The sequence below is a fragment of the Melanerpes formicivorus genome, unplaced genomic scaffold (genome assembly GCF_026170545.1).
Source record: "Melanerpes formicivorus ecotype bairdi unplaced genomic scaffold, bMelFor1.0.p_v2 SCAF_38, whole genome shotgun sequence".
NCBI lineage: Eukaryota > Metazoa > Chordata > Aves > Piciformes > Picidae > Melanerpes > Melanerpes formicivorus.
Genome location: NW_027142390.1, coordinates 141521 through 161196, shown reverse-complemented (window position 1 = coordinate 161196; position 19676 = coordinate 141521). Strand labels below are relative to the sequence as shown.

Sequence of the window (19676 nt, the reverse complement as noted above, 5' to 3'; positions counted from 1 at the left end):
GGTGGTCGCTATGGATCCGACGCCTGCGCCCTAGCCCGGCTCTGCTGGCGCCAGAGGGGCAGCGTCCCGGTGGTCGCTATGGATCCGGCGCCTGCGCCCTAGCCCGGCTCTGCTCGCGCCAGGGGGGCAGCGTCCCGGTGGTCGCTATGGAAAAAAAATCCATCTGAAAAAAGAAGTAGCAGAGAAGGAAAGCTGAAGCTGCAAAGATTGCAGTCCCCTCAGTTCTGGTTGTAGCCGGGTGGGGGTTGGTCTCTTCTCCCAGGCAAGCAGCACCAGAACAAGAGGACACAGTCTCAAGCTGTGCCAGGGGAGGTTTAGGCTGGATGTTAGGAAGAGGCTTACAGCTTGGCCAAAGACTCTTCCGATCCCTGTCTTCTGGTCGTGACCAGCAGCGTGCACGGGTGGCCAAGAAGGCCACTGGCAACCTGGCCAATATCAGGATCAGAGTGGCCAGCAGGAGCAGGGAGGTCATTCTGCCCCTGCACTTGGCACTGGTTAGGGCACACCTTGAGTCCCGTGTCCAGTTCTGGGCCCCTCCGTTTAAGCAAGACGTTGAGTTGCTGGAAGGTGTCCGGAGAAGGGCAACAAAGCTGGGGAGGGGTTTGGAGCACAGGCCTGTGAGGAGAGGCTGAGGGAGCTGGGGTTGCTTAGCCTGGAGAAGAGGAGGCTCAGGGGAGACCTTCTTGCTTTCTACGACTCCCTGAAGGGAGGTTGTAGCCAGGTGGGGGTTGGTCTCTTCTTCCAGGCAAGCAGCACCAGAACAAGAGGACACAGTCTCAAGCTGTGCCAGGGGAGGTTTAGGCTAGAGGTTAGGAAGAGGTTCTGCACAGAGAGAGTGATTGCCCATTGGAATGGGCTGCCCAGGGAGGTGGTGGAGTCACCATCTTTGGAGGTGTTCAGGAGGAGACTGGATAGGGTGCTTGGTTGCATGGTTTAGTTGATTAGGTGGTGTTGGATGATAGGTTGGACACGATGATCTTGAAGGTCTCTTCCAACCTGGTCCATTCCATCCCATTCCAATCAACTAAACCATGGCACTGAGTGCCTCATCCAGTCTCTTTCTAAACACTCCCAGTGATGGTGACTCCACCACCTCCCTGGGCAGCACATTCCAAAGGCCAATCTCTCTTTCAACCTGCTCTATTCTATTCTATGAAGACCTTCTTCCTAACATCCTGGTTTCATTGGTGAGAGCAACAGACTTGGTTGCTGCCACCCGCTGCTAAGGGGTCTGAGTGGCCCCCAAATGGGGTTTGGAGGCAGGTAAAGGTTTCTTTTGGCGTGTGAAGGGGTTTTGTGGGCATCTAGAAGGGGTGTGGAGCCCCCTGAAAGGGTCTGGGATAGTGTCAGGGGGTTCTGGGCTGGTCTACCAGCGGGTCTGGGGACATTAGAAGCGTCTGGGGGTACCTAAAATGGAGCTGGGCGTATGAGATGGGGGGTTTGGGTGCCTCCAAAGGGGTTTTGTGGGCATCTAAGTTGGGGAATCTGGGGGGGTCCTGAAGGAGTTGGGGGGTTCTCGTCAAGCTATGAGCAGACACACAGAGAGATGTTAACGGACTTTCTTTGATCATTCCAGGTCTGGTGTGCTGGGACTGGCAGGATCTTCCTGAGCTGTCCATGTACAGTTTCTGTCGACACTCTTCAGCTCGTACATCCGGTTTGCTGACAGAGGGTGTGGGGTTTGTGGGGCCCGGCAGCGAGACTTTTCCAAAGAGGAGCTCTTCAGGGCAGCTCCAAGGTTAGGTTTGGATTCTCCTGGAGTCGCACACAGAACGAGTCTCACGATTCCAGTGGTCTAATTTCATAGCTGCATTTTCATCTCTCTGCCTAGGTGACAGGACGACCTCACTAATGAAGAGAGATAGCCTGAGCTCTGCAGGAACCTTGAACCCAAGCAGCCAGTGCCTTCTGTGAGTACAAGCTGTCCTTGCTCAACGTGGAAGTAGTTGAGAGCTGAAGCCAGACCACACCATAATTCCCTCAGCTTCCTCTTCTGCAGATTAAACAGTCCCAGTTCCCTCAGCCACTCCTCATAAGACTTGTTATCCAGACCCCTCACCAGCTTTGTGGCCCTTCTCTGGACTCACTCTCTCACAAGGGGTGTCCTGGGGAACACCACTTGTGCCCGGCCGGCCACCGGCTGGGTTTAACTCTGTTCCCCACCGCTCTTGGGGCCTGGCCATCCATCCTGTTCTGCTGTCCAGCAGTCCCTTTGAAAAAAAATCCATCTGAAAAAAGAAGTAGCAGAGAAGGAAAGCTGAAGCTGCAAAGACTGCAGTCCCCTCAGTTCTGGTTGTAGCCAGGTGGGGGTTGGTCTCTTCTCCCAGGCAAGCAGCACCAGAGCAAGAGGACACAGTCTCAAGCTGTGCCAGGGGAGGTTTAGGCTGGATGTTAGGAAGGAGGTCTTCATAGAATAGAATAGAGCAGGTTGAAAGAGAGATTGGCCTTTGGAATGTGCTGCTCAGTGAGGTGGTGCCCAGGGAGTCACCATCACTGGAAGTGTTTAGAAAGAGACTGGATGAGGCACTCAGTGCCATGGTTTAGTTGATTAGATGGTGTTGGAATGGAATGGTATGGAATGGAACGGAATAGAAAAGAATAGACCAGACCGAGTTGGAAGAGACCTTCAAGATCATCGTGTCCAACCTATCATCCAACACCACCTAATCAACTAAACCATGCAACCAAGCACCCTATCCAGTCTCCTCCTGAACACCTCCAAAGATGGTGACTCCACCACCTCCCTGGGCAGCCCATTCCAATGGGCCATCACTCTCTCTGTGCAGAACCTCTTCCTAACCTCTAGCCTAAACCTCCCCTGGTGCAGCCTGAGACTGTGTCCTCTTGCTGGGCCCGGTGATGATCAAAGTTCTTTTCCAACCTGCTTACTCCTGTTTGGGTTTATTCTCCTGTATGAATTGTCAGTTCAAAGCACTCGAGAGAAATGATGTGATGGCTGTGCTGCAAAGCATCAGACTGGGGACCGAAAGACAACCTCCTGTGGATCGATGTACCGGGATATTCCAGGAACCTCTGTGCTGCCATAGACCTGGACTTAAACTCGTTCCAGATGCCGCGGTGTGTTCCACATGACAATCGCACTCGGCACGTGAAGAGTGGCCAAGAGACTTCCCTTGTTTCCTTTGTGGAAGGCTTTTGTTTGTCCCCCGGCCCCGGGGGCCGTGTTCCTCTCGGGCAGGCTGCGGACGAGGCTGCCCTCGGCAGCAGGCGTGCCGCAAGCGGAGCGGCGAAGCTGTGTTCCTGGCAGTTCTCTCTCCGCCTGGATCAGGACAAAGGTACCGGCTGACAAGGACTTGCACTGACACAGGGTCAGAGAGCTGAGAGCACCAAAGGGTTTAATTGGTGAGAGCAACAGACTTGGTTGCTGCCACCCGCTGCTAAGGGGTCTGAGTGGGCCCCAAATGGGGTTTGGAGGCAGGTAAAGGTTTCTTTTGGCGTGTGAAGGGGTTTTGTGGGCATCTAGAAGGGGTGTGGAGCCCCCTGAAAGGGTCTGGGATAGTGTCAGGGGGTTCTGGGCTGGTCCACCAGCGGGTCTGGGGACATTAGAAGCGTCTGGGGGTACCTAAAATGGAGCTGGGCGTATCAGATGGGGGGTTTGGGTGCCTCCAAAGGGGTTTTGTGGGCATCTAAGTTGGGGAATCTGTGGGGGTCCTGAAGGAGTTGGGGGGTTCTCAGTGAGGTTTTGGAGTCTCTATGGAGTGCCTGCAGTCTCCTGGAGTGCCTGTGCTTGAAACCCCCCAGAGGCCGCGCAGAGTGGTGCTCACAGTAGCTCTGCAAGCCTGCCATGGGCTCAGGAGGCTGTGCAGCGGTTAAACCTTTTCTTTTGCTCAAGCACAGTCTTTCTGAATTCTTTTCTTGGATTTTTTTTTTCCCAGGGTGATGTGAAACTGTCTGATTTTGGGCTAAGCACAGCTGTTCAGAAGTCTCAGAGACCTGAGCTCTACAGGAACCTTGAACCCAAGCAGCCAGTGCCTTCTGTGAGTACAAGCTGTCCTTGTTCAACGTGGAACTAGTTGAGAGCTGAAGCCAGACCACACCATAATTCCCTTAGCTTCCTCTTCTGCAGATTAAACAGTCCCAGTTCCTTCAGCCACTCCTCATAAGACTTGTTATCCAGACCCCTCACCAGCTTTGTGGCCCTTCTCTGGACTCACTCTCTCACAAGGGGTGTCCTGGGGAACACCACTTGTGCCCGGCCGGCCACCGGCTGGGTTTAACTCTGTTCCCCACCGCTCTTGGGGCCCGGCCATCCATCCTGTTCTGCTGTCCAGCAGTCCCTTTGAAAAAAAGTCCATCTGAAAAAAGAAGTAGCAGAGAAGGAAAGCTGAAGCTGCAAAGACTGCAGTCCCCTCAGTTCTTGTGGTACCCTCTGTGAGATCCTAAGCCACCTGAACTGAGCCGGTCAGGCAGCCAAGCTAGTGCAGCAGTGTCTTCTGGAGAGTTGATAGGAGCCAGTTCTGTGGGGTTTGTTGAAGTGAGTGGCCAGTCGTTCTACATGAACAATTGTCTTAGTGCTAGCAAGCAGGAGGCTCTGAAGTGTGGTACTTTGAGAGCTCCATTCATACTTGCCCTTCAGGAGGAGCCAGCTCTTTCATTGAAGGATCTTCCTGAGCTGTCCAAGTACAATTTCTGTTGACACTTTTCAGCTCTTACATCCAGGTTGCTGACAGAGGATGTTGGGTTTGTGGGCCCTGGCAGCGACAGTTTTCCAAAGAGGAGCTCTAAGGCCAGCTGCAAGGTTAGGTTTGGATTCTCCAGGGGTGCCTGTGCTTGAAAGCCCCCCAGAGGCCGTGCAGAGTGGTGCTCGCAGTAGCTCTGTGCAAGTCTGCCATGGGCTCAGGAGGCCAGTATCTAGAGAGAGGGAAGGACAGAGACACTTCTAAGACAGTTTTAAAGAAATAATTATGAGAAGAGGCAAATTAATTCTGGGGACTCATGTGATATATCTGTTTAAGAGAAAAAAAAATGAAGGAGGTTTCTGACCATAACCAGGCTGACAAAGCACAGTAATGTGGTTTCCTATGGGATTCAACTCCTCCTGCATTGCACAGGACACTTCAACAGCTGTCCTGACAAGCTCTAAGTAATGAACTTAATCCACCCTGTGCAAGCAATGGGGCAAAAGATTACAAAATCCATGTATGCAATTGAGATGTGTTACGTTGGGACGCCCAGGATACACCTCATCAAGCTCTCCTAGTTTTTAGACGCAAGATGGAAGAAGGAAGGGGGAAGACAGAGCAGAAGGTCTATTTAAATATGAAACTCCTAGGCTGAAAGAAAAGAAAAACATTTTAAAGAGCACTCAGTGAGACTCTGTCACCAGCATAGCTAATCACAGAATCACTGAGTGTTAGGGGTTGGAAGGGACCCCAAAATAGCATCCGGTCCAACCCCTGTGCCAGTGCAGGATCACCTGGGGCAGGTTTTGAATGTCTCCAGAGACTCCACTAACTCTCTGGGCAGCCTGCTCCAGGGCTCTGGCACACACAGTGAAAAGGTTTTCCCTTCTGTTCCTGTGGAACTTCCTCCTTTTATTCGTCGGACACAGCGAAGCCGCTGGGTCGTGTTGCTGCGGCAAGGTGACCCACCCTGTAGTTGAGGGCCTGGGTCTGTGCCTTCATGGCAGCCTGTTCCCTTGGCACCCTGTCAGCTTAACAGCCCTGTACTCGGGGTCTGTGTGACGAGTTGTGGAGCCCTCCATTCCCCCTTCTGTCCCCAGCAGCAGCCCAAGGTCCCTGTAAGCAGGGCTGGGGAGGCTGCTTTAGGCAGCTAACAGGAACCAACCTTGCCTGGCCCTTAGGGGGCTGAGGTCAGTCCCTGGGCTCCTGAAGAGGTGGTGTTGCGCTGCTGCCAGGAGGGCCGGCCCGTAGGTGGGGCACGGGCCAGAGCCTGTGGCTCTCTGTGGGGCTTTTTGGGAGTGCTGCTGAGGCCTCACTCTGTCCTGTTGGCATCCTTTGTCAGGGTAGCCAGATCCTAGGCCTGATGTCTATCGTTAGCTCAATTGCAGAATTTCCTCGTCTGCTGTTCCTGTCCGTAAATTTTTGCCAGTGCTTCTGTAATAAAAAGGTTTTTATTTCTCCTGTAACTTGCAAGCTGGTGACCTCCTTAGGAGCACCACTGTGTTGTTCACAAAGTTCTTTGCTGTTGCAAAGCTGGGAGAAGTGTGAGGTTCAGCTGATGAAGTTTCTCTCTTTTAGAAGTGTCTGCTCAGCCGTCCTCTTCCTGGATCTCGGAGCTTTGTCTCTCCCTGTTTGCGGTGCCCCGACAAGGACTTGTGCCGACACATCCTCGGGAAGCTGAAACCACCAAAGGGTTTAATGGGTTTGAGACAAAATTCACCCAACTCATTCTGCGGTGGTGTACGGGAAAGAGTCGGTAGGGGAAGCCGCAGGACAGCCTGCAGCAAAGCTCAGGACTTGTTCCCTCGCCTCTTCCTTCTGCGCGTGTCCTCGTCGGCCGCCTGTAAGCGAGACGCTTCGCCAGCTGGCTTGTTTGAATTCAGTAAAGTTATGGCATGGAAGTTATCTGGTAGGAGTCGTTGCTAAACAGATGTAGTTGAAGCTTTGTATCTTCCGTTCTCTCTACGAGTTATTCTAATCTTGCCCTGTTGGTTTAGCCCATCAGTTTTCATGTTCTCTTCATCTATTAGTAGCAGAAGAAAGGGCCCCTTGATTCCAGTATTTCTTGCTGTAGTTCAGAGGTAGAGTTGGCTTTCCCTCTGACCTTTTATACTTTTACTTTGTGTTAAGTGGAACCCAAAACTGAATAGGATACTTTGTGTAAAGCTTGAGCAGCCCTTAACTTTCGAATTATTATACTGCATGCACTACTGCTTTGCAACATTCACAGGACTGTGGTGGTGTCAGACGGTTCACTTGCATTTAGCTCCTCAGGGGCCAGGCCTTCCTTTGGGCTGATAGTCTTGGCCAAAGCTGCAATGTTCAGTCCTTGCTGTGAAAGGCAGGAGGTGCTGGCTGGGCAGTTTGCTTTATTTTGTGCCTTTCTGGGGGCGAATCAAAGGGAGTGGGGGGATTGTGGGTGGGCTGGTTCTGCCACGTGGGGCAGGGGGCTGCTGCAGCAGAGGAGCAGGTGAGCGAGGGCTGGGGGCCCCCCCCTAAAGTGCTGAAAATTCTCCGAGGGCACCACACTATCTTTAAAAGTGTAAGTACTGGGGTGAGGCGAGGCGGAGGCAAACCTCTGGTTTGCAGCTGGAGAGGGAGGGCTTGGAGTGACTGGTGCGTAAGAAAGCTTTGGAAACGACCCCTGTCTGCCCTCTCTGCTTCTAAAAGGCTTTTAGCATTGGAAAATAAAACCCACGTGGGGGCCCGGCTGCTGCCCACGCCCAGGGAGGTGCTCAGTGCTGCCACCCGGTGTGTAACGGCCGGCAGTGCAGCCGTGCCGTGGCGTGTGTCGCCCCGGGGGAGCTCAATGCTGCCACCCGGTGTGTACTGGCCGGCAGTGCAGCCGTGCCGCGGCGTGTGCCGCCCCGGGGGAGCTAATTTCTGCAGCCTAACTGCGCTGAATGCTCGAAAATTCTTAGGGGGAGAGCGGAGAGCTTGACTCGAGCGTCGCTATGGATCCGGCGCCTGCGCCCTAGCCCGGATCTGCTTCCCAGTCGCTTCCAGTTCTCTGCCAGTCCTTTGGTGGGGGGAAACTGTTGGGACCGGGAGGGCACCGGGAGGAGGCCATTACTGTGTAGTTTGGTAATACCGACGGCTGCAGCTGGTGCTGAGCTAAACAGAATGATCACAGAAGGCTTTTGCTCTGAAGCCAGAGCTGCCTGCTGGCGGAACGAACGTTTTTCTGACAGCTCTTGGAGGAACATTTCTGTACAGGTGTTCCCCAGGGCTCCTCAGCTGCTCAGAACTCAACGTGTTGTCTTGGAGGGGAATAAAACCCAATGGAAAGCTGAGAGTGAGGTGACAACGCAGGCACCGCCCCCCCCGGCGTGTCACCGCCCCCCTCCAGCGTGTCACCGCCCCCCTCCAGCGTGTCACCGCCCCCCTCCAGCGTGTCACCGCCTCCCCCAGCGTGTCACCGCCCCCCCAGCGTGTCACCGCCCCTCCCAGCGTGTCACCGCCCCCCCTCCAGCGTGTCACCGCCCCCCTCCAGCGTGTCACCGCCCCCCTCCAGCGTGTCACCGCCCCCCCAGCGTGTCACCGCCCCCCTCCAGCGTGTCACCGCCCCCCTCCAGCGTGTCACCGCCCCCCTCCAGCGTGTCACCGCCCCCCCCCAGCGTGTCACCGCCCCCCCCAGCGTGTCACCGCCCCCCCCCAGCGTGGCACCGCCCCCCCAGCGTGGCACCGCCCCCCCAGCGTGGCACCGCCCCCCCAGCGTGGCACCGCCCCCCCAGCGTGGCACCGCCCCCGCCCAGCGTGTCACCACCCCCCTCCAGCGTGTCACCGCCCCCCAGCCTGAACCCCACCCCCCAGCATGGCACCGCCCTCAACAACATGGCGCCAGATGCTTTCAGGGTTGTGGCTGGTAGAGGTTGCAGCTCTTCTGCTGTGTCCCAGGTCAGTGCCAGTCTCTGCTGCTTTGTGGGGTTTCTCTATAGCAGCCGCTGGAGGTGTGCGGGGCTTGGGGGGGTGGCCACCGGCGGGGCAGCGCGGGGCTTTTGGGGGGGGGGGGGGGGGCGTGTCCGGGCTTGACCGGTGGGGCTCTGCGGGGGTGGCGGCTGCTGCCTCAACCGTACCCAGAGGCCCCGTGGGAGCTCAATGCTGCCACCCTGTGTGTAATGGCCGGCAGTGCAGCCGTGCCGCGGCGTGTGCCGCCCCGGGGGAGCTCAATGCTGCCACCCGGTGTGTAATGGCCGGCAGTGCAGCCGTACCGCGGCGTATAGCGCCCCGTGGGAGCTCAGTGCTCAACCCTGTGTGTAATGGCCGCAGTGCAGCCGTGCCGCGGCGTGTGCCGCCCCGTGGGAGCTAATTTCTGCAGCCTAACTGCGCCGAATGCTCGAAAATTCTTAAGGGAAGAGCGGAGAGCGGAGAGCTTGACTCGAGTGTCGCTATGGATCCGGCGCCTGCGCCCTAGCCCGGCTCTGCTGGCGCCACAGGGGCAGCGTTCCGGTGGTCGCTATGGATCCGGCGCCTGCGCCCTAGCCCGGCTCTGCTCGCGCCAGGGGGGCAGCGTCCCGGTGGTCGCTATGGATCCGGCGCCTGCGCCCTAGCCCGGCTCTGCTGGCGCCACAGGGGCAGCGTCCCGGTGGTCGCTATGGATCCGGCGCCTGCGTCCTAGCCCGGCTCTGCTCGCGCCAGGGGGGCAGCGTCCTGGTGGTCGCTATGGATCCGGCGCCTGCGCCCTAGCCCGGCTCTGCTCGCGCCAGGGGGGCAGCGTCCCGGTGGTCGCTAATGATACGGCGCCTGCGCCGCAGCGGGTCCGGTCCCGCGCACGCGCCCTCCTCGCGGGCTGCCCACCGCTTTTCTGGCCGGGGGGGCAGGCGCCGCGCTGAGCAGCTTTGGAGCCGGAGCGGTCGCGGAGAGCCCTGATTCGGCGCCTGATGCCGTTCTGTGCCCCAGGGTGCCTGCGAACCGCCGTCCTTTGGCGGGGCAAGGGTCCTGGCGCATTCGGGGAGCTCGCAGTGCGGTTTCCGGTGTCGCTGCCGGCCCGGGACTCCCAGGTGTGTTCCTTCCGGCGTCTGAAGGTGGTCTGGGGCCATCGGCAGGGCTTTTGGGGGTGACGGAGGAGGTCTGGGGACACCTAAAATGGTCTGGGGATATGTAAAGTTTAGTGGGGCCATGTGAAAGGGTCAAGGGTCGTGGAGAGGCAGCTGGGCACCTCCGTCGGACCCTTTGGGAGGTCTCTGCAGGCTCCCGTGGGAGCTGGGGGTGTCTCGGGGTGGGTTTGGGTTTGGGTTTGTGCTGCAAACAGCGTTGATAATGACTTAGAGAAAGACACACAAGAGACTCAGTAAGTCTCTTGTATCGTGCTTCTATTCTGGCGCCTGACACAGGTAGGATCATTTCAAAAGAGCTGTGTGTCTTCAGAGAGGTTTGGGCAATCTTTTATACAAAAAGTTATCTGTCTATAATGACAGAGGTCCAGATGCTTCCTATCTATACAAAGCTTATCTATCTAAAAGAGCAGAAGCACACATATCATGCAGGTGTCCTTTATCGTATACAAAAGAGCATCTTGTCCAAGACTAACAGAAGTGAATCACTGACAAATCCTGTTATTCCTTCTCTATCCAAAGGCTGTCTGCCAACCCCTCTCCCCCTCCCTGCGTTCCAGCATTTCAGCTAACAAGCGGAAAATTCTTATCAACTCTGTGGTTCTGTTAATGAGACTTTTCTGTTCGTCAATTCCCCCCTTTCTCACAGCCGACAGTATATTCCTATACTATATCTTCTTAAGTCAAACTTTGGACCCAGGCTTTCTGAGCTATCTTTCCCATGCTGACACTTGTGGAAGTTACTCTCAGATGTAGTCACCCAGTCTGATGCCCCCCAAGTCCAATTCAATGAGGCTTCCCCAAATAAAGGGGTCCTCATTTGGCCTCGAGGAAGTTCAGTGCATATCCAACAGTTAGAGAGATTAGTTTGCAAAGCCAATTCTTGCCTAACGTGTAAGTACATATTGCCTTCCCATCCCTCAATTTCCTTGCTGTGCTGCAAAGATTTTGAGAGGAATTTCTAGGTATTAACTACAGCCAGTGCAATCCTTCAAGTGCCCTAGGAATGCAGTGTCCGGAGAAGGGCAACAAAGCTGGGGAGGGGTTTGGAGCACAGGCCTGTGAGGAGAGGCTGAGGGAGCTGGGGTTGCTTAGCCTGGAGAAGAGGAGGCTCAGGGGAGACCTTCTTGCTTTCTACGACTCCCTGAAGGGAGGTTGTAGCCAGGTGGGGGTTGGTCTCTTCTTCCAGGCAAGCAGCACCAGAACAAGAGGACACAGTCTCAAGCTGTGCCAGGGGAGGTTTAGGCTAGAGGTTAGGAAGAGGTTCTGCACAGAGAGAGTGATTGCCCATTGGAATGGGCTGCCCAGGGAGGTGGTGGAGTCACCATCTTTGGAGGTGTTCAGGAGGAGACTGGATAGGGTGCTTGGTTGCATGGTTTAGTTGATTAGGTGGTGTTGGATGATAGGTTGGACACGATGATCTTGAAGGTCTCTTCCAACCTGGTCCGGTCCATTCCATTCCAATCAACTAAACCACGGCACTGAGTGCCTCATCCAGTCTCTTTCTAAACACTTCCAGTGATGGTGACTCCACCACCTCCCTGGGCAGCACATTCCAAAGGCCAATCTCTCTTTCAGCCTGCTCTATTCTATTCTATGAAGACCTTCTTCCTAACATCCAGGTTTAATTGGTGAGAGCAACAGACTTGGTTGCTGCCACCCGCTGCTAAGGGGTCTGAGTGGCCCCCAAATGGGGTTTGGAGGCAGGTAGAGGTTTCTTTTGGCAGGTGAAGGGGTTTTGTGGGCATCTAGAAGGGGTGTGGAGCCCCCTGAAAGGGTCTGGGATAGTGTCAGGGGGTTCTGGGCTGGTCCACCAGCGGGTCTGGGGGCATTAGAAGCGTCTGGGGGTACCTAAAACGGAGCTGGGCGTATCAGATGGGGGGTTTGGGTGCCTCCAAAGGGGTTTTGTGGGCATCTAAGTTGGGGAATCTGGGGGGGTCCTGAAGGAGTTGGGGGGTTCTCCTCAAGCTATGAGCCGACACACAGACAGTTGTTAAGGGACTTTCTTTGATCATTCCAGGTCTGGTGTGCTGGGACTGGCAGGATCTTCCTGAGCTGTCCACGTACAGTTTCTGTCGACACTCTTCAGCTCGTACATCCGGTTTGCTGACAGAGGGTGTGGGGTTTGTGGGGCCCGGCAGCGAGACTTTTCCAAAGAGGAGCTCTTCAGGGCAGCTCCAAGGTTAGGTTTGGATTCTCCTGGAGTCGCACACAGAACGAGTCTCACGATTCCAGTGGTCTAATTTCATAGCTGCATTTTCTTCTCTCTGCCTAGGTGACAGGACGACCTCACTAATGAAGAGAGATAGCCTGAGCTCTGCAGGAACCTTGAACCCAAGCAGCCAGTGCCTTCTGTGAGTACAAGCTGTCCTTGCTCAACGTGGAACTAGTTGAGAGCTGAAGCCAGACCACACCATAATTCCCTCAGCTTCCTCTTCTGCACATTAAACAGTCCCAGTTCCTTCAGCCACTCCTCATAAGGCTTGTTATCCAGACCCCTCACCGGCTTTGTGGCCCTTCTCTGGACTCACTCTCTCACAAGGGGTGTCCTGGGGAACACCACTTGTGCCCGGCTGGCCACCGGCTGGGTTTAACTCTGTTCCCCACCGCTCTCGGGGCCCGGCCATCCATCCTGTTCTGCTGTCCAGCAGTCCCTTTGAAAAAAAATCCATCTGAAAAAAGAAGTAGCAGAGAAGGAAAGTTGAAGCTGCAAAGATTGCAGTCCCCTCAGTTCTTGTGGTACCCTCTGTGAGATCCTAAGCCACCTGAACTGAGCCGGTCAGGCAGCCAAGCTAGTGCAGCAGTGTCTTCTGGAGAGTTGATAGGAGCCAGTTCTGTGGGGTTTGTTGAAGTGAGTGGCCAGTCGTTCTACTTGAACAATTGTCTTAGTGCTAGCAAGCAGGAGGCTCTGAAGTGTGGTACTTTGAGAGCTCCATTCATACTTGCCCTTCAGGAGGAGCCAGCTCTTTCATTGAAGCATCTTCCTGAGGTGTCCAAGTACAATTTCTGTTGACACTTTTCAGCTCTTACATCCAGGTTGCTGACAGAGGATGTTGGGTTTGTGGGCCCTGGCAGCGACAGTTTTCCAAAGAGGAGCTCTAAGGCCAGCTGCAAGGTTAGGTTTGGATTCTCCTGGGGTGCCTGTGCTTGAAAGCCCCCCAGAGGCCGTGCAGAGTGGTGCTCGCAGTAGCTCTGTGCAAGTCTGTCGTGGGCTCAGGAGGCCAGTATCTAGAGAGAGGGAGAGGGAAGGACAGAGACACTTCTAAGACAGTTTTAAAGAAATAATTATGAGAAGAGGCAAATTAATTCTGGGGACTCATGTGATATGTCTGTTTAAGAGAAAAAAAAATGAAGGAGGTTTCTGACCATAACCAGGCTGACAAAGCACAGTAATGTGGTTTCCTATGGGATTCAACTCCTCCTGCATTGCATAGGACACTTCAACAGCTGTCCTGACAAGCTATAAGTAATGAACTTAATCCACCCTGTGCGAGCAATGGGGCAAAAGATTACAAAATCCATGTATGCAGTTGAGATGTGTTACATTGGGACGCCCAGGATACAGCTCATCAAGCTCTCCTAGTTTTTAGACGCAAGATGGAAGAAGGAAGGGGGAAGACAGAGCAGAAGGTCTATTTAAATATGAAACTCCTAGGCTGAAAGAAAAGAAAAACATTTTAAAGAGCACTCAGTGAGACTCTGTCACCAGCATAGCTAATCACAGAATCACTGAGTGTTAGGGGTTGGAAGGGACCCCAAAATAGCATCCGGTCCAACCCCTGTGCCAGTGCAGGATCACCTGGGGCAGGTTTTGAATGTCTCCAGAGACTCCACTAACTCTCTGGGCAGCCTGCTCCAGGGCTCTGGCACACACAGTGAAAAGGTTTTCCCTTCTGTTCCTGTGGAACTTCCTCCTTTTATTCGTCGGACACAGCGAAGCCGCTGGGTCGTGTTGCTGCGGCAAGGTGACCCACCCTGTAGTTGAGGGCCTGGGTCTGTGCCTTCATGGCAGCCTGTTCCCTTGGCACCCTGTCAGCTTAACAGCCCTGTACTCGGGGTCTGTGTGACGAGTTGTGGAGCCCTCCATCCCCCTTCTGTCCCCAGCAGCAGCCCAAGGTCCCTGTAAGCAGGGCTGGGGAGGCTGCTTTAGGCAGCTAACAGGAACCAACCTTGCCTGGCCCTTAGGGGGCTGAGGTCAGTCCCTGGGCTCCTGAAGAGGTGGTGTTGCGCTGCTGCCAGGAGGGCCGGCCCGTAGGTGGGGCACGGGCCAGAGCCTGTGGCTCTCTGTGGGGCTTTTTGGGAGTGCTGCTGAGGCCTCACTCTGTCCTGTTGGCATCCTTTGTCAGGGTAGCCAGATCCTAGGCCTGATGTCTATCGTTAGCTCAATCGCAGAATTTCCTCGTCTGCTGTTCCTGTCCGTAAATTTTTGCCAGTGCTTCTGTAATAAAAAGGTTTTTATTTCTCCTGTAACTTGCAAGCTGGTGACCTCCTTAGGAGCACCACTGTGTTGTTCACAAAGTTCTTTGCTGTTGCAAAGCTGGGAGAAGTGTGAGGTTCAGCTGATGAAGTTTCTCTCTTTAGAAGTGTCTGCTCAGCCGTCCTCTTCCTGGATCTCGGAGCTTTGTCTCTCCCTGTTTGCGGTGCCCCGACAAGGACTTGTGCCGACACATCCTCGGGAAGCTGAAACCACCAAAGGGTTTAATGGGTGAGAGCAAAGCTCAGCTGTGTGCTGAAGCTGCAAAACTTGCCCGGAAGGCTGTCCCCGGCTCGGGGTGATAAAAAGAACAGGAGCGTAGCCGCTCAGCTGTCTTTCCTTCTGTGATGCCACAGGGGGGTGGGCAAGGATACAGCAGAGGAGCAGTGAGGGAGGGGTGAGGGCAGCCTCCCACAAAGGCTGCTTGCAGACCTGAAATGCCAAATGTTTGAAATGCCAGGACGTTCTTGGAGGGGAGGGAAAGCCCCGGGAAAGTGTAAGAGTGAGTGTGAGGTGTTCCAGCCGAGGAACAGCGCTGCTGCTTATTGAGAGATTGCAGAAGGGCAGTGATTTGTGTGCAGAAAGGCCTTGACATGACCCCCCTCTGTTCTGTAGAAAGGCTTCTAGAGGAGAAAAGCACATCCTGAGCAGAGCCACGGGGGGGTGTGGGGTGTGGTTTGAAACAGAAATAGCAACTGTCTCTCAATTAAAACAGTGGATTGTCTTTCATGTGTGTGTGTGGTGTGCTGTTTTTTCATTGAATGGAAAAAGCTCTGCAGGGAGACCAGCTGATCTGCTCCCGAGGCACAGCAGCACCGGACCTACTGAGCGTTGGGGGCCTGTTAAGGAGGGTCTGCTGTCATCTGAAGTGGGCTTGGGGGTATGAAAGGGGAATTTGGGGGCATGTGAAGGGTTCTGGGAGCATCTAGAGGTGTCTGGGGACCTCTGGAGGGGCTCCTGGGTCATGTCTGGAGGGTCACGGAGGAGTGGGGGGGTCTGTGCCTCAGTGTGGTTTCGGGGTCTCTGTGTCAGGTCCCCACAGCGTGTGGGTTGCTGTGTGGCATTGCTGGAGTCTCGGTGTCCCTAGCGCCCCTGACTCTTCTGCTCACTGCTCCCACCTTGTGGGCACGGCCAGGTACTGCTTGCTGTCGCCTGCTGCCAAGGGTGTGAGTGGCCTCTGAAGGGAGGCGCAGAGAGGTATTCTGGGGCGTCTAGAGGGGCTTTGTGGGCATCGAGAGGTGTCTGGCGGCCTCTGGAGGGTCTCCGGGGGGGTCTCTGGAGGGTCCTGAAGCAGCTGAGGGGGCGGGGAGTGGTGGTGTTGTGTTAGAGGTCTCTGGGGTTTCCAGGGTTTGGGGTCCCGCAGGATTGGGGTGGTCTCACTCCGGTATTGGGTGTCCTGCAGTCCCAGGACCCCCCAGCCACATCTCCCCGGGCATCTCAAGGCGAGCTGCGAGCACCTCAAGGGCCTTAGAGGGTGAGAAAGGAGGTCTGGGGGCATGTAGACGGAAGTGAGGGCACCAAGACGGCACCGCTCTCCCCATGAGAGCGCCTGCCCTTCCCAAGACGGCACCGCTCTCCCCGTGACAGCGCCTGCCCTTCCCAAGATGGCGTTGCCCTCTCCGTGACAGCGCCTGCCCTTCCCAAGATGGCGCCGCCCTCGCCTTCTCGGCTCCGACCTAGCCAGCGTAACTATCGTCCCCTCTGCTTTCTCCGCTCCGCATCAGCTCAGTGTAGACTCTGCTGCTCTCTGGAGTTGTTTTGTCCCTGCTGCAGGACTCTGCCACGGGTCTGGGGGTGGGCAGCAGCGAGGGGGGGGGGCAAGAAACACCAGCAGCGAGGGGGGGTGGGTGTCGATTTGCTGCGGTCGGGAGCAGTCTGCTCCCAGTTCACGAGCTGTTCTCCTGTCTCTCCCAGCTCTTGCAGGCTGACCCCAATGCCCCCAGACTCGCCCAGCGATCCCAGGGTGAACCCCGCAGCACCCAGATTCGCCCAGCGATCGTCACGTGATTAGGGGCCGCGCAAAGGAGGGGCGGGGAGCAGAGAAAGCGGCGGCGGCGCTGTGAGAGGATAGGAAAGGGAAAGGGTGGGAAGGGAGCTAGAGGGGAGGGGGAGCGGGGAAGACCGTGCAGGTTACGTCACTGGAGGCGGGGCTTGAGGAAGGCAATTGGATGGCTATGGGGGGCAGGGCTGGAGGACTGGAGGCGGGGCTAGAGGGCGGCAATAGAATGGCTAAGGGAGGGGGGCGGGAACGAGAGGGCATCTGTGTCACAAGGGGGCGGGGTTTGAGTGAAATAGGATGGCTATGGAGGGGGCGGGGAAAGGGCTGAGGGAGGTTGCAGGAGGTGGGACTGGAGGACTGGAGGCGGGGCTGGAGGACGACAATTGGATGGCTATAGGAGGGGGCGGGGCTGGAGGAGGGCAGCAGGATGGCTATGGGGGGGCGGGGAATAGCGCAGACTATGTCACGGGGGGTGTGGCCTGAGCAGCTGGGGCAGAGAGGTGATGGCTGCTGATTACGTCAGAGCAAGGGGGCGGAGCGCCCAGGCGGGAGGGGGGAGGAGGGCACCAGGGCTGCCCCGCGCGGTGACATCAGAGAGTGGAGTGGGGCCGGCTGCGCCACATGGGCCACGGGGAGCGCGGGAAAGGGAGAATGGGAGGGGAGAGGAGGAGGAGGGGAGGGAGGGAGAGGCTGGGGGGGGTCATTAGTGGCCACCGTAGCTCATTAGTGGCCACCCAAGCTCGATACTGGTCCAGACTCGTCCAGACTGGTCAAAACAGGTCCAAACCGGTCCAAGCCGGTCCAGACCGGTCCAAGCCAGTCCAAGCCGGTCCAGACCGGTCCAAACCGGTCCAAACCGGTCCAAGCCGGTCCAGACCGGTCCAAGCCGGTCCAGACCGGTCCAGACCGGTCCAAGCCGGTCCAAACCGGTCCAAACCGGTCCAGACCGGTCCAAGCCGGTCCAGACCGGTCCAAACCAGTCCAAACCGGTCCAAACCGGTCCAGACCGGTCCAAGCCGGTCCAGACCGGTCCAAACCGGTCCAAACCAGTCCAAACCGGTCCAGACCGGTCCAAGCCGGTCCAGACCGGTCCAGACCGGTCCAAACCGGTCCAAGCCGGTCCAAGCCGGTCCAGACCGGTCCAGACCGGTCCAAACCGGTCCAAACCGGTCCGGACCGGTCCAAACCGGTCCAAACCGGTCCAAACCGGTCCAGACCGGTCCAGACCGGTCCAAACCGGTCCAAGCCGGTCCAAGCCGGTCCAGACCGGTCCAAACCGGTCCAAGCTGGTCCAAGCCGGTCCAGACCGGTCCAAACCGGTCCAAACCGGTCCAGACCGGTCCAAACCGGTCCAGACCGGTCCAAGCCGGTCCAAACCGGTCCAGACCAGTCCAAGCCGGTCCAGACCGGTCCAAACCGGTCCAAGCCGGTCCAGACCGGTCCAAACCGGTCCAAACCGGTCTGGACCGGTCAAAACCGCTTGAAACTGGTCCAGACTGGTCCAAACCGGTCCAAAACACTCCAGACTGGTCCAAACCGGTCCAAACCATTCTACACTGGTCCAAACTGATCCATACTGTTCCAAACTGGTCCAAAACGGTCCAGACCGGTCCAGACTGGTCCAAACTGGTCCAGACTGGTCCAAACTGGTCCAAACCAGTCCAGACTGGTCCAAACCGGTCCAGACTGGTCTAGCCCTGGCTCCATACTGGTACATACTGGTACATACTGGTCCCCCCTCTCTTCCTCTCCCCTCCCTTCCCCTTCCTTATTCCTTTCCCGCCCTCCCCTCCCCTTTTGCCGCCCACCCCTAACCCCTTTCCCGCCTTTGCGCTTTCCCCTCCCTCCTATTGGCCGCACCGCGCCAGAAGCTCCCTCCCCCTTTTAGCTTGGTGGGGGGAGGGGGCATGGCCAGCCACCCGCCTCCACTTCACTCCCTCCCTCCCTTATTTGGGGGGGGGCGTGGCCAGCCCCCCACCTCGCTTCTTCACTGCCCTCCCTTTGTGGGTGTGGCCAGCCGCCCTCCTCCGTTTCACTCTCCCTCCCTTATTTGGGAGGGGGCGTGGCCAGCCAGTCCCATCGCAGTGCACTCCCAGTCCTTCCCATTCTCTCCCAGTTCCCTCCCATTCCCATTCCACTACACCCAGTTCCTCCCTGTCCTTTCCCACTCCCTTTCCATTACCCTTCCAGTGCCCTCCTAGTCCCTTCACTGTTCCCTACCAATTCCCTCCCAGTTTCCTCCCACTCCCTCCCAGTCCCCTCCAATTTCACTCAGGTCCTCCCAGTTCCCTCCAAGTCCCCTTCCAGTTTGACCCAGGCCCTTCCCAGTTCCTTCCCAGTCCCCTCCCATCCCTCCCATTCCCTACCACTGCCCTCCCTGTCAATCCCAGTCCACCCAAGCCCCTAACAGTCCATCCCAGTCCCTTTCATTCCCTTCCCAGTTCACTCAGTCCCATCCCAATCCCCTCCCTGTCCCTTCCCTGTCCCTTCCCAATCCCCTTACTGTCCCATCCCACTCCATCCCAGTCCCTGCCAGTCCCTCCCAGTCCATTCCCACTATGTCCCCTCCCTGTCCCTCCAAGTCCCCTACCATACTGTCCCACTCCCTTCCCAGTCCCCTCCCAGTCCCTCCCTGTTTATTCCTGTCCCTCCCAGTACCTCCCAATCCCTTCTAATCCTATCCCAGTATGGGAGGAGACCAGTAGGGACCAGGAGGCACTGGGAGACATACCTGGACCAGCTGGAGGCATTGCTGGAGCCCTGGGAGACAACTGGAAGCAGCAGGAACTCAACTGGGAGCACTGGGAACAACTGGGAGACAACTGGGAGAGCACTGTGAGCACTGTGAGTATCTCCACATAACCCCCAGTGCCCCCCTCAGCCCCTCCAGACCTCCCCAAAGTCTTTCCAGAGTCTCTGAGTTCTTCCCAGTGCCATTCAGAGCCCTTCCCAGTACCTCCCAGTTGACCCTTAGAATTTTCCCAGTGCCCCCTCACTCTCCCCCAGTAACCCTCCCTGCCCCAGATCCTTCCACAGCCTCCCAGTCCTTCCCAGTACTGTCCTGAGACCCTCCCAGTGCCTCCCAGTCCTTTCCCAGTCTGGGAGGAAGCTGGCAGGGGCTGAGAGGCACTGGGAAGGACTGGGAGCCATACCTGCAGCACCTGGAGTCAGTTCTGGAGCCCTGGGAGACAACTGGAAGCAGCAGGAACTCAACTGGGAGCACTGGGAGGAACTGGGAGAGCACTGGGAGCACTGTGAGTATCTCCTCATGACCCCCAGTGCCCCCGAGCTCCTCCAGACCCCCTCCAGAGTCATTCCACAGTCTCTGAGTTCTTCCCAGTGCCATTCAGAGCCCTTCCCAGTACCTCCCAGTTAACCCTTATAGTTCTCCAGCGCCCCCTCACTCCCCCCAGTAACCCTCCCCCCCCAGATCTTTTCACAGCCTCCCAGTACCTCCCAGTGCCCCCCCAGAGCCCTTAACAGCCTCCCTGTCCTTCACAGTACTG

At 56.7% G+C, this 19676-nt stretch overlaps 1 protein-coding gene across 3 annotated transcripts in view; it reads left to right on the top strand.

Annotated features, from left to right (window-relative positions):
- LOC137450812 (uncharacterized) overlaps positions 1 to 19676 on the top strand; it is a 216360-nt gene that overhangs the window by 193473 nt on the left and 3211 nt on the right. For 2 of the 3 annotated variants that reach the window (XM_068157707.1, XM_068157708.1), the window contains 9 exons: positions 1577 to 1738; positions 1832 to 1910; positions 11718 to 11879; positions 11973 to 12051; positions 14279 to 14402; positions 14943 to 15856; positions 16086 to 16230; positions 18039 to 19014; positions 19329 to 19424. The gene's annotated coding sequence lies outside the window, so the exon portion shown is untranslated. Of the gene's footprint in view, positions 1 to 1576; positions 1739 to 1831; positions 1911 to 11717; positions 11880 to 11972; positions 12052 to 12583; positions 12813 to 14278; positions 14403 to 14942; positions 15857 to 16085; positions 16231 to 18038; positions 19015 to 19328; positions 19425 to 19676 lie in introns of those variants that run through there. The other variant, XR_010989655.1, reaches the window with a different exon arrangement.